Source organism: Euprymna scolopes, chromosome 23 (genome assembly GCF_053919585.1).
Source record: "Euprymna scolopes isolate OS-2025 chromosome 23, ASM5391958v1, whole genome shotgun sequence".
Taxonomy (NCBI): Eukaryota; Metazoa; Mollusca; class Cephalopoda; order Sepiida; family Sepiolidae; genus Euprymna; species Euprymna scolopes.
Window position 1 is genome coordinate 80,684,414 of NC_136504.1, and position 12,992 is coordinate 80,697,405.

Below are 12,992 nucleotides of genomic sequence, written 5' to 3' on the forward strand. Positions count from 1 at the left end.
TTTATGTTTTATATTTGATATTTTATGTTTTTTATTTGATATTTCATGTTTTATATTTGATATTTAATGTTTTATATTTGATATTTTGTGTTTTATATTTGATATTTTATGTTTTATATTTGATATTTTATGTTTTATATTTTATATTTGATATTTTATGTTTTATATTTAATTTTTTATGTTTTATATTTAATATTTTATGTTTTATATTTGTATATTTTATGTCTAATATTTGATATTTTATGTTTTATATATTATATTTGATATTTTGTGTTTTATATTTGATATTTTGTGTTTTTATATTTGATATTTTATGTTTTATATTTGATATTTTGTGTTTTATGGTTGATATTTTATGTTTTATATTTGATGTTTTATGCTTTATATTTATATTTGATATTTTATGTTTTATATTTAATGTTTTATTTTTTTATTTGATATTTTATGTTTTATATTTTATATTTTATGTTTTATATTTGATATTTCATGTTTTATATATGATATTTCATGTTTTTATTTGATATTTTGTGTTTTATATTGAATATTTTATGTTTTATATTTGATATTTTATATTTTATATTGAATATTTTATGTTTTATATTTGATATTTTGTGTTTTATATTTGATATTTTATGTTTTATATTTGATATTTTATGTTTTATATTTGATATTTTGTGTTTTATATTTGATATTTCATGTTTTATATTTGATATTTTATGTTTTATATTCGATATTTTATGTTGTATATTTGATATTTTATGTTTTATATTTAATATTTTATGTTTTATATTTGATATTTTATGCTTTATATTTGATATTTTATGTTTTATATTTAATATTTTATGTTTTATATTTGATATTTTTTGTTTTATATTTATATTTGATATTTTATGTTTTATATTTAATATTTTATGTTTCTATTTGATATTTTGTGTTTTATATTTGATATTTCGTGTTTTATATTTTATATTTTATGTTTTATATTTGATATTTTATGTTTTATATTTGATATTTCATGTTTTATATTTGATATTTCATGTTTTATATTTGATATTTTGTGTTTTATATTGAATATTTTATGTTTTATATTTGATATTTTATGTTCTATATTTGATATTTTATGTTTTATATTTGATATTTTGTGTTTTATATTTGATATTTCGTGTTTTATATTTTATATTTTATGTTTTATATTTCATATTTTATGTTTTATATTTTTTATTTGATATTTTATCTTTTATATTTGATATTTTATGTTTTATATTTTATATTTGATATTTTATGTTTTATATTTGATATTTTATGTTTTATATTTAATATTTTATGTTTTATATTTGATATTTTATGTTTTATATTTGATATTTTATGTTTTATATTTGATATTTCATGTTTCATATTTGATATTTTATGTTTTATATTTGTATTTGATATTTTATGTTTTATATTTTATATTTTATGTTTTTATTTGATATTTTATGTTTTATATTTGATATTTTATGTTTTTTATTTGATATTTCATGTTTTATATTTGATATTTAATGTTTTATATTTGATATTTTGTGTTTTATATTTGATATTTTATGTTTTATATTTGATATTTTATGTTTTATATTTTATATTTGATATTTTATGTTTTATATTTAATTTTTTATGTTTTATATTTAATATTTTATGTTTTATATTTGTATATTTTATGTCTTATATTTGATATTTTATGTTTTATATATTATATTTGATATTTTGTGTTTTATATTTGATATTTTGTGTTTTTATATTTGATATTTTATGTTTTATATTTGATATTTTGTGTTTTATGGTTGATATTTTATGTTTTATATTTGATATTTTATGTTTTATATTTATATTTGATATTTTATGTTTTATATTTTATATTTTATGTTTTTATTTGATATTTTATGTTTTATATTTTATATTTTATGTTTTATATTTGATATTTCATGTTTTATATATGATATTTCATGTTTTATATTTGATATTTTGTGTTTTATATTGAATATTTTATGTTTTATATTTGATATTTTATGTTTTATATTTGATATTTTATATTTTATATTGAATATTTTATGTTTTATATCTGATATTTTGTGTTTTATATTTGATATTTTATGTTTTATATTTGATATTTTATGTTTAATATTTGATATTTTGTGTTTTATATTCGATATTTCATGTTTTATATTTGATATTTTATGTTTTATATTCGATATTTTATGTTGTATATTTGATATTTTATGTTTTATATTTAATATTTTATGTTTTATATTTTATATTTTATGCTTTATATTTGATATTTTATGTTTTATATTTAATATTTTATGTTTTCTATTTGATATTTTGTGTTTTATATTTGATATTTTATGTTTTATATTTGATATTTTATGTTTTATATTTAATATTTTGTGTTTTATATTTGATATTTTATGTTTTATATTTGATATTTTATGTTTTATATTTAATATTTTGTGTTTTATATTTGATATTTTATGTTTTGTCTTAGATATTTTATGTTTCATATTTGATATTTTATGTGTTATATTTGATATATTATGTTCTATATTTGATATATTATGTTTTATATTTTATATTTTATGTTTTTATTTGATATTTTATGTTTTATATTTGATATTTTATGTTTTTTATTTGATATTTCATGTTTTATATTTGATATTTAATGTTTTATATTTGATATTTTGTGTTTTATATTTGATATTTTATGTTTTATATTTGATATTTTATGTTTTATATTTTATATTTGATATTTTATGTTTTATATTTAATTTTTTATGTTTTATATTTAATATTTTATGTTTTATATTTGTATATTTTATGTCTTATATTTGATATTTTATGTTTTATATATTATATTTGATATTTTGTGTTTTATATTTGATATTTTGTGTTTTTATATTTGATATTTTATGTTTTATATTTGATATTTTGTGTTTTATGGTTGATATTTTATGTTTTATATTTGATATTTTATGTTTTATATTTATATTTGATATTTTATGTTTTATATTTAATATTTTATGTTTTTATTTGATATTTTATGTTTTATATTTTATATTTTATGTTTTATATTTGATATTTCATGTTTTATATATGATATTTCATGTTTTATATTTGATATTTTGTGTTTTATATTGAATATTTTATGTTTTATATTTGATATTTTATGTTTTATATTTGATATTTTATATTTTATATTGAATATTTTATGTTTTATATTTGATATTTTGTGTTTTATATTTGATATTTTATGTTTTATATTTGATATTTTATGTTTAATATTTGATATTTTGTGTTTTATATTTGATATTTCATGTTTTATATTTGATATTTTATGTTTTATATTCGATATTTTATGTTGTATATTTGATATTTTATGTTTTATATTTAATATTTTATGTTTTATATTTGATATTTTATGCTTTATATTTGATATTTTATGTTTTATATTTAATATTTTATGTTTTATATTTGATATTTTGTGTTTTATATTTGATATTTTATGTTTTATATTTGATATTTTATGTTTTATATTTAATATTTTGTGTTTTATATTTGATATTTTATGTTTTATATTTGATATTTTATGTTTTATATTTAATATTTTGTGTTTTATATTTGATATTTTATGTTTTGTCTTAGATATTTTATGTTTAATATTTGATATTTTATGTGTTATATTTGATATATTTTGTTCTATATTTGATATTTTATGTTTTATATTTCATATTTCATGTTTAATATTTGATATTTTATGTTTTATATTTGATATTTTATGTTTTATATTTGATATTTTGTGTTTTATATTTGATATTTTGTGTTTTATATTTTATATTTTATGTTTTATATTTGATATTTTATGTTTTATATTTTATATTTGATATTTTATGTTTTATATTTGATATCTCTCTTCCCACCCTCCACCTGATATAGTTACTAATCCAATAAACCATTCAAGCAGCCCCTCTATTTACAATCATAGAACTAGCAATAATAATAATAATAATAATAATATTTCTCCTAACAGCCATCCTAACACTTAGCAACACTCATTATCCCCTCCAAAACGGTCCTCCTGCCTTTGTTCACCACAATGAACAAAATTCAAACTATTTCCCCAGTACAAATCAGCAAATTAATATTAATTTCAGACCTTGAGCTGTTAATAAAGTACATACATATATCGGCGCTACTTCAACATTAATTAAGAAAAAAATATTAAACCACACTTCTTCTTTTTACAACCATAATTCTAATAATAACCAAGAAACTTCTCTAACCATTTTAATTAAAAAACTTAATTCTTACAATATCCCCTTCTCAATTAAATGGACTATCATAAAAAAGGTTAAGTCTTATACTCCAGGCTCTAAGTCATGTCGCTTCTGCACAACCGAAGCTATAATTAAAATTACTTCCCTTCAATGCAGTAAACTCTAAAATCGAACTAACCTCCTACTGCAAACATAAGTACAAATTTAAATATGGTAAATTTGAAATTACATAGTTATTAAATTAACCTTTCAGATATATATTTTTTTCTATAACATTATCGTTTTTTCTACATACTTTCTTAGCATTTTATAACTTTGTAATTTTTATTGTAATTTTTTATTTCTTCTTTGTTTGGACAGTTTTATATCTGCAATCTCCGTTTTAGTGTTTAAATATTCCTATCAATCAAATATATCCTCTACCTACACATTTATATTCTGCATGTATGTTAAATTATATTTTACTATATGCATTTACTTATATACTCAATTGCCTTATTCCGGAATTTGTAGATACCGGCCATCCTCTCTCCTTAAAATGTTTTTTTTATTTATTTACTCATCTATTTACTTATATATATATATATATATATATATATATATATATATTGTGTGTGTGTGTGTGTATGGGTGTGTTTGTTGTTCACACACACATATATATATATGTATATGTTTAATTGTATGTATTCATATATATGTATGTATATATTTAATTTATCTTTAATTCATTTGCTTCCTTTAATAACTCCTGCTGATAATTTAATTCTTAAGTAATAACTTGTATATTTCAGTTGACCCCTTTCTGCTTTAAATTTAGCGCCATTTCAACGTCATCTTGTCTGAGTCATTTTGACATTGGCCTTTGTATTCTAAAATTAATCACCATTCAATTTTTTTCTTCTTCACTCATTTTTCTAAAATCAGCCCAGCCTTCACAGTCATTTTAAATTATTTTTTCTACGCACATCTTATCTTTCTCTTAATAATATTATTTGAACTCATCCCTTTTCCTTGTACCCATTTGTGAATTATTCCACAGCTTTTTGGATTACTTTGGACCATCTTCCAATTACGCGATTCCCTTGGATTTTACTTGTGGAAATGGAAATTTAATCAACTTTTTTGGATATTTGATTTTACCCTCCACCAGACTATCCATTCACGTTAAATCACCTCTTTCTTCACCCTATTCCCTCTGCTTCACTTTTTGTTACCAAATAAGATCTATGACTTACTTGTAGTTTCATTATATACTTTTGCAAGCAAAATCCGATCCCGCATTTTGCTAAATCCTAATCTCTGATGAGAAGGAAAGTATTTCTTCGAAACTCCATGCATTAAGGACTATCCACTTATTTTGTGCTTCCTTTTTAAAATTAAATATGTTTTAACTCTTTTTCGAAGTGTTTTTTTTTATTAACTACTTGTTCTTATATATATATATATATATATATATATATATATATATATATATATATATATATATATATATATATTAACTACTTGTTCTTATATATATACTAGCGAGGGGTACCCGGCGTTGCCCGGGTGTTTTTTTGGGGTATGTGAAAAAACCCGGAAATGTGAAAAAAAAAAACAGGTGCCCGTGAAAAAAAACGAAGCCTTCACGACGCGCAGTTGGAAAATAGTAAAGTGTTAAAAAAAAAACAGGTGCGCGTTGTTGATTGACGTGATGGCGATAGGTATTCAGCAGTAAGCATTTTGTGCGGGACAGTTTTGAATGAGGTGAATAAATCGGTTTGTTTGTTTTTAAAAACCCGCTCCCTGTTTATTAGGAGGAGCGAAATGAAAGCTACAGTCTGATATGACGAAGTCGACATTGAACAAACGTTACTTAGCTCTCTTGAGACAACTGGCTTTCGGCCTGTTGTATTTATTTGCTTCCCCACTGAGCAAATTAGGCACAAGGCCGTTTTTTAATGTGGAGAGAGAGAGGGGGGGGAGGAAAAGGGGGGACCAGCTCCCGAGAGGTGGGAAATGGGAGCTGGATAATAACTGTTGGTCTGTAGGGTGATCCCTACATTGACCAAGGTCAGATATGTGGGGCTACCCCCACATATGGTCTGTGCTGGTCTTTGCTTGCAGCATCTGTCGGAACAGATACTACACTTTGAGATATTAAATCCTTTATTCATGTTAAAAATACATTGAAAATCAACAATGAACAAAAAACTTAGGCACATGGCCAACTCAAAAGGGGGGATTGTGGGTGTCGTTGGTCATCCTTGTCACTCCAGAACTAAACAAAATCAAAAGTTTCTCCCAGCTAGTATCTTTCACCATAATACCACATTCATCCTTTCATACTGGGGGATATCCTACTTAACTCCCAATTTTTTAAAAACATTTTTTATTGACGTGTAAAAACAAAACAAGATAACAATAAAAATGGTACAATAATTCATTTGTGTCGAGGGGGGGGGGAAGGGGGGGGTAGTAGGACCCTCCCAACCCCGTCTAGTTGATAGACTGCCCGTTCCACTAGGTTTGTAAAAGGAACCTGGCTTCTGCGGGTCAGTCTCTAAGTGGGGATACCCTCTAGATGGGGGTGAATGGAGAAAAGAAAAGAAAAGAAAATTTTGTGGGTAAGGAATGGGGGTTAGTTTGTATTTCTTTCTCTCCAAGATAAGTGAAATTTAGAGGAGTGGGTGAAAACAAAAATTGCAAGAAAGAGGGGATGGGGATCTTGGAGGCTTCCTAATCGGAGAGGGATGGAACACACACTCAGCTAGCTGAGAGGCCACTTGTTTGATTTTACTTTACGGAACTGCGCGTTCCACATCTAGGCGGGGAACACGTATTCAAATTTGGCTCCTCTTCGTACACACAGATTTGCTACATGCATCCATCTTCTGTCAAATGCCGCGCGATGCAGCCTTCTTCTATCACATCTGATCTTCACCCGTAGTTGGTGTTTAAAGAAAGCGATCAGATCCTGATCAGAAAAAGACAACACCCCCCTGCAATCTTGCAGACGCAACGTCCAAATCATCATTCTCGCTACGGCCAGGATTGTAACGTAGACCATTTGTCTTTCCCGGTCCCACGGTGGCCTCACATTGTCCACAACATTGGATACGGTAATTGGGCGAGGATGCTCAGGATCGATGCAAGCCGTCACCTCACCAACATACGAGCAGTACCGGCGGAGTTCGCGGCAATCGAAGAAAGCATGATCAGCCGTTTCTACAGCCATTGTCCCACAATGGGGACAATCAGGCGACTCCAAAAACCCAGAACTGCATTGTACGTTGTTGAGTGGAAGTGCATTTCGGGCCAATCGCCAGGTGAGAGAGAACTCCGAATTGTTTAGATGACTCGAACCTGGCGCCCAGCTCCATGCGGAGCGGATCTCACTCTGCTGCCAACCCAAACGCGCACATAGCGGGTCGTCAGCAGCCCCCCTCACTAGATCCCTGTGGAGTTCCCTACGGGTAGCAGTCACAAGGTCGCTGGACCTTGGTAGTCGCTTTAGCGCGGCTCGGCACTCTTTCATGTAGGCAGATTCTCCCCGTGGCCTGCGACGGCTCTCAATAGAAGGGTCAAGAATGAGGTCGGGGAAGGCGGCAGTAACCACGGGGTGCCACGGTTGGTCATCTTGCATATAGTGGCTCAGGAAGGCCAGCCTCTCAGCGTCTCGATGACACTTCAAGTCCGGCATTCCCAAGCCTCCCTCAAACGGACGTTGAATACAGACCTGTCTGCTCACCCAGTGTCTTCCTCTGTCCCAAAGAAGTGAGGACAAGAGTTCGACGAGAGCTGTTAGGTGTTGTGCAGGCAGGGGAAGTACAGCCAGTCGGTAAAGGATGAGAGGAAAGACGTAAGTGGCGCACGCCTCAGCTCTACCCTTTAAGGAAAGTTTCCTACGAAGCCACGAATTGACTGCAGCGTCCACCTTTGACCGTACCTCCAACCAATTTTTGTCAAGCTGGAGACCTGGTCCGAACCACACGCCGAGGATCCGAACTGGGCCATCTGTCCAGCTGAAGGGCGCCGGGAGGTTAGCGTTGCCACTCCAGGCGCCCAACCGCAGTCCTACCGACTTGCTGCGGTTCATCTGGGTCCCTGTAATTCTTTCATACTGAGCGAGTGCCTCTGACATGATCTTGATGTCTCTGAAGCTCGACACAAAGATCGTGACATCATCGGTGAACGCGGATACCTTGGCGGCTGAGCCACCGGGTATTTCAATTCCGTGCAGGGCAGAATTTGTTTCCCCACGTCTCAGCTTGCGGAGCAGGGGCTCCAAAGCCAGGACATAGAGCAGGGGCGACAGCGGACAACCCTGACGAACCGACCAAGAGATACCAAATGGTTTTGAGCGCTTTCCGTTTACTTGCACGACGGCTGTGGGCTGTCGATACATCACGGAGATCCACTTGCAGAAGTCCAGTTTAAAACTGGCGGCCTCTAAGACAGATGCCAAGAAACGATGGTCGACCCTCTCGAAAGCTTTGGACTGATCTAAGTTGATCAGCGCGGCTTCCGTGTCATCATCTATCCCTCCCTCTAGGATCATGCGGATCAGGTGCAAGTTGTTCTGAATCGATCTCCCCTTCATAGCGTAGTTCTGTTCCGGTTCAACCAACTCGCCGATAACAACCTGCAGCTGATTCGACATGACCTTGGCCAAAATCTTCAACTCTGTGTTTAGCAGAGTTATGGGCCTGTAATCGTCTAACTCTTCCCCACCATGCCCGTCACCTTTCCTCAGCAATGTGATCACTCCCTTGGTGACTTGCCCCGGGATGGATCCCTGAGCAAACCAATGGTTGAACACATCCGTCAGAAGAGGCAGAAACATGGGCGACAGGCTCAAATACAGTTCGTATGGCAGGCAATCGAGTCCTGGCGATCTGTCACAGCTGACCTGCTTCAGCGCAGTAAAGACCTCCCGCTCGGTCACCCGGCCCTCACAACTAGCCGCTCTAGCCACCTCGAGGCGGGGAGATTCAGCCAAATAGTCACTAAACTCAAGGACCGGAAGATCGGACTGCTGCGTAAAACGCTCCTTGAAATGTTCTCGAAACCCCTCGCAGATCTCCCGAGTCGATTCAAGGATGTGTCCATCTGGATGTCTTGCCTTTGCAATGTACTTGTCCGAGCCACGCCTAGAAATTTCACAACGCATGTCAGTGTTGGAATTGACTGCTTCATTGCCTACCTTTCTAAGCCTAGCTCTGACTACTTGACCTTCATAATGCTCGCTATTCTCATGCAGAAGGCCCTGCTTAGCTAGTTCCTGACTAACCCTATCACCCTCCTCTGTAGCCCGGGCTAGTTTCTGCTCTAGCTTCTTCTTTGTCTTGGCCTTATCTAGTGCGAGGCGCTGGGCATACTTGATGGAGAAGGTTCTAATTTTGGCTTTTAGACCTACCCACCACTAACTCCCGGTAACCGCCCCCACTAGTGCTTTTTGAATTAATTCTATTAGCTTCTCTTGGAAGTCTTGTATCTCCAGAAGGGAAGTGTTTAACTTCCATTGAGCCACTAACTTTGACCTATTTCCTAGCTTCAGCCGGGCCATAACTAGTTTATGATCCGTCTGGCTTAGCCAAGTGAATGTGGGACAAGATAAGAAGTCTACTTCGCCTCTCCTAACTAACATCCTATCCAAGTAAGTGTTTGGATAGGAGGAAACACTATTGGTCCACGTCCACATCTCCTGCCCCGGATGCTCGAACCGAAACCTGTCGACCAGACCGCATCTAGCCATCAGATCAGCCAGGCTGGATTCGCACCTCTCCGATCCTCTAGCATCGCTTCCTACCTTATCTATCTCGGGGTCTAAGATGGCGTTCCAATCTCCCATTAGCACTACCCACTTCTGACAATCTACAAACGCGTCAAGCTGACTGAAGAATGAGACCCTCTCACGAGCGGTGCTGGGCGCATGAACCGCGATCACCTGAAACACAGAATCTTTTACGGCAACATCGGCCACAACCAGTTTGCCCACCGCATCTCTATGGACAACGTCGACCATCACCGACAGGGTACATTTAACCAGCACGGAAACTCCCTTCCCCCGCGGGCTGCCATATGCTGAGAAAACCTCAAAATCTCGGGCCAGCACCTGACAGTCCACAGAGGAAACGAAATGCGTCTCCTGAATCGCAGCCACATCCACTCCCAGGGACAAGAGGTCGTGCCGGAGGCGAGCCACCCGATCCGGTGATCTCAAGCCCCTCGCATTCAAACTAGCCAAATTCAAAGCCATGGTACCTACCTTAGTGTGTGTCACACTCAGCTCTGAAGTCAGCTGGGGAGAGGACGCCGACGTTATGTGCCATGCTCAAGGTGGTCAGGTTTTTCATATCCTGACCTTCTCTCGCAATGCCACCGACGTCCAAAGGATAAATTAATTTTATGGCCCTGTAGAGTGACGGATGGACCAACACTGGAACCCTTCTCTTGCATTGTTTTGACAGTTCATCAAGAGAAGGGTCATTTTTTTTCACCAGTTCAATTCCCAGAAACGCCCCTTCAGCGGCCTGCAGCCTTGTCCACAAGTTTGTCTTGCAGGCCTCTGGAGTTCTGACAAAAGTTATTAGGAGTGGGGCGTCCAAAAATATGAGGGGATATCTACATCTTTCCCCTCTATCTATTTGTAATCGAGCAGAGGTTTTAAGTTTTTCCTCTGCCGATGGGAAATGTCTGTGGCCACAGATAGAGGGTCTACATAACATAGTTCCTCAGGGGCAAGGACCTTTAGTCTGGTTTGTCTGTAAGAGGCAGAGGAGTCTCTCCCCTCCCTCGGTTCATTCTTTTCCTTTTCTTTTTGGGGTAGTGGCTCAGTTTGCCTTGGTGTGGGGACAGGTGTTTGTGTGGTGCCTGGTGTTGGTGTTTGTGTGGTGCCTGGTGTTGGTGTTAGTGTGGTGTCTGGTGTTAGTGCGGTGTCTGGTGCTGGTGCGGTGTCTGGTGTTGGTGTTGGTGCAGTGTCAGGTGTTGGTGTGGTGTCTGGTGTTGGTGTGGTGTCTGGTGTTAGTGCGGTGTCTGGTGTTGGTGCAGTGTGTGGTTTGGGGGTGGAAGTGGATTTTGTTGTTAGGGGTGGTGTATGTTCACAGGGAGTGGGGGCCACCTTTTCTTCCTCTTTTCTTCTTTTGTTTTTCTTTTTTATTCTTTCGAATGAACCGGGGAGAGGTGAGGTTGAGTTCCTCTCCCTCTCACTTGTGGATTCATCCTCAGAGGAGCAGTCTTTTCTCCGCTTGATCCCCGTCTCGATTGCAGCTGTTTTTGTTGTTGCTGCTCTCGCTGGTGTCATTGCTTCTGCTGCTTCTGCTGCACTTGCTGCTGCGGTAGTTGTTGCTGCAGTTGTTTCCGCGGCATTGGCTGTGGTGGCTGTTGTTGTTGCTGCATTTGCAGAGGCTGCTGCCTCGATTTTTGGGCTGGTGGTGGGACGGTGACAGAAGGGATTATGTGCTTCCGTTTTTGTCTCGCTACCGTGCTCCATTCTTCCCCCTTGGCTTCCTGGGTGGTTTGGGTTTTCCTTGGAGCTGGGGTTGGTGCTGCAGTTGCAGGGGTTGTTGCCGCCTGTTTTGGTGCGGGCGTTGTCTCAGGGGTTGTGACCGCCTTTTCGGTTGTTTGATTAGGGGTTACCCTTTGGGAGAATCTCCTAGCCATGTGGCCCTGCTTTTGGCAGAACCAACAGTGTGGACGACGGCCCTCCGTGACTACCGTTATGCTGGCGTTTTTGTATGTCAGCAGCGGTGGTATCGCTCGAACACCCTCCCTCTTCAGCCTCATTGCTATTGTGTAGCAGCCCAGGTGAGTCCCAGTTTTTGACCATACTGGGGTCACCTGTTCCACCTCACCGTACTGGCTGAAGAGGCATCCTAACACTTCCGCAGGTATTTGGGTTGGCACATTAAATACCTGCACCCGAGTCCTTCTCTTGCCCTGGTATTCAGGTATTAGTTTGACTCTCCCATGCTTTATTTCTTGGAGGGACAGTCTCTCCGCATCGTCCTTGGTGGGTAGGAGGATGTCCCACATGGCGAAGCTCCTCTCGTACAGGTATAGTACCGGGATGTTAAGTTTGTGGAGGAGCCCCACCATGTCTTCCTTCTTCATCCCTAGGAGGCGGTTTTCCGATATATCGGAAATGGCAAAGGACAGGACTCTGCCCTCAATCGCCTCCCTGGCACCTGGTATGGGTTTTATATCTGCCCCCTCTATGTATTGTCTGTACTTTGTCAGGTACAGGTCTCTATACTCTTGAGGGGACAGTTGTTTTTCTACAGTCTTCCCCCACGCAGACCCTCTTGGTGGTGTTGGTGTTGGTATGGGGTTTTTGGTGGGGTTAGACCGTTTTTGGACTTTTATGGAGGTCGCCCCTGCCTGTTTATTGGCGACGCTTCCTGCCTCCCCAGATTTCTTGGTCAGTCCTTTTGTGGGAGTGTCATATTTTTGGGGGGCGGCTCCCTTTTTAGTGTCTTTTTCGGGAGCAGCTTCCCGTTTTGGGTAGACGGCCTCTTGGGGAGCATGATCTTTTTTGTTTACTTTGAGGCCATCTGCCCCTTCCTCGTTTGTGAGGTCCAGGCGGTATGCCCCCTCATTTTCTTGATCTGCTCCCCTTTTGGGAGAGAAGCCCTCCTGGGGAGCGCTGTCCCCTTTATTGTCCTTTTGGTCTGGCACCTCCTCCTTTTTGTGGTTGGAGTAAGATGC

The 12,992-nt window shown here is 35.2% G+C and overlaps 1 protein-coding gene across 3 annotated transcripts in view; it reads right to left on the minus strand.

Annotated features, from left to right (window-relative positions):
• The window catches only part of LOC145246041 (Kv channel-interacting protein 4-like), a 362,502-nt gene that overhangs the window by 56,923 nt on the left and 292,587 nt on the right, over window positions 1-12,992 (minus strand). The window lies entirely within an intron of this gene.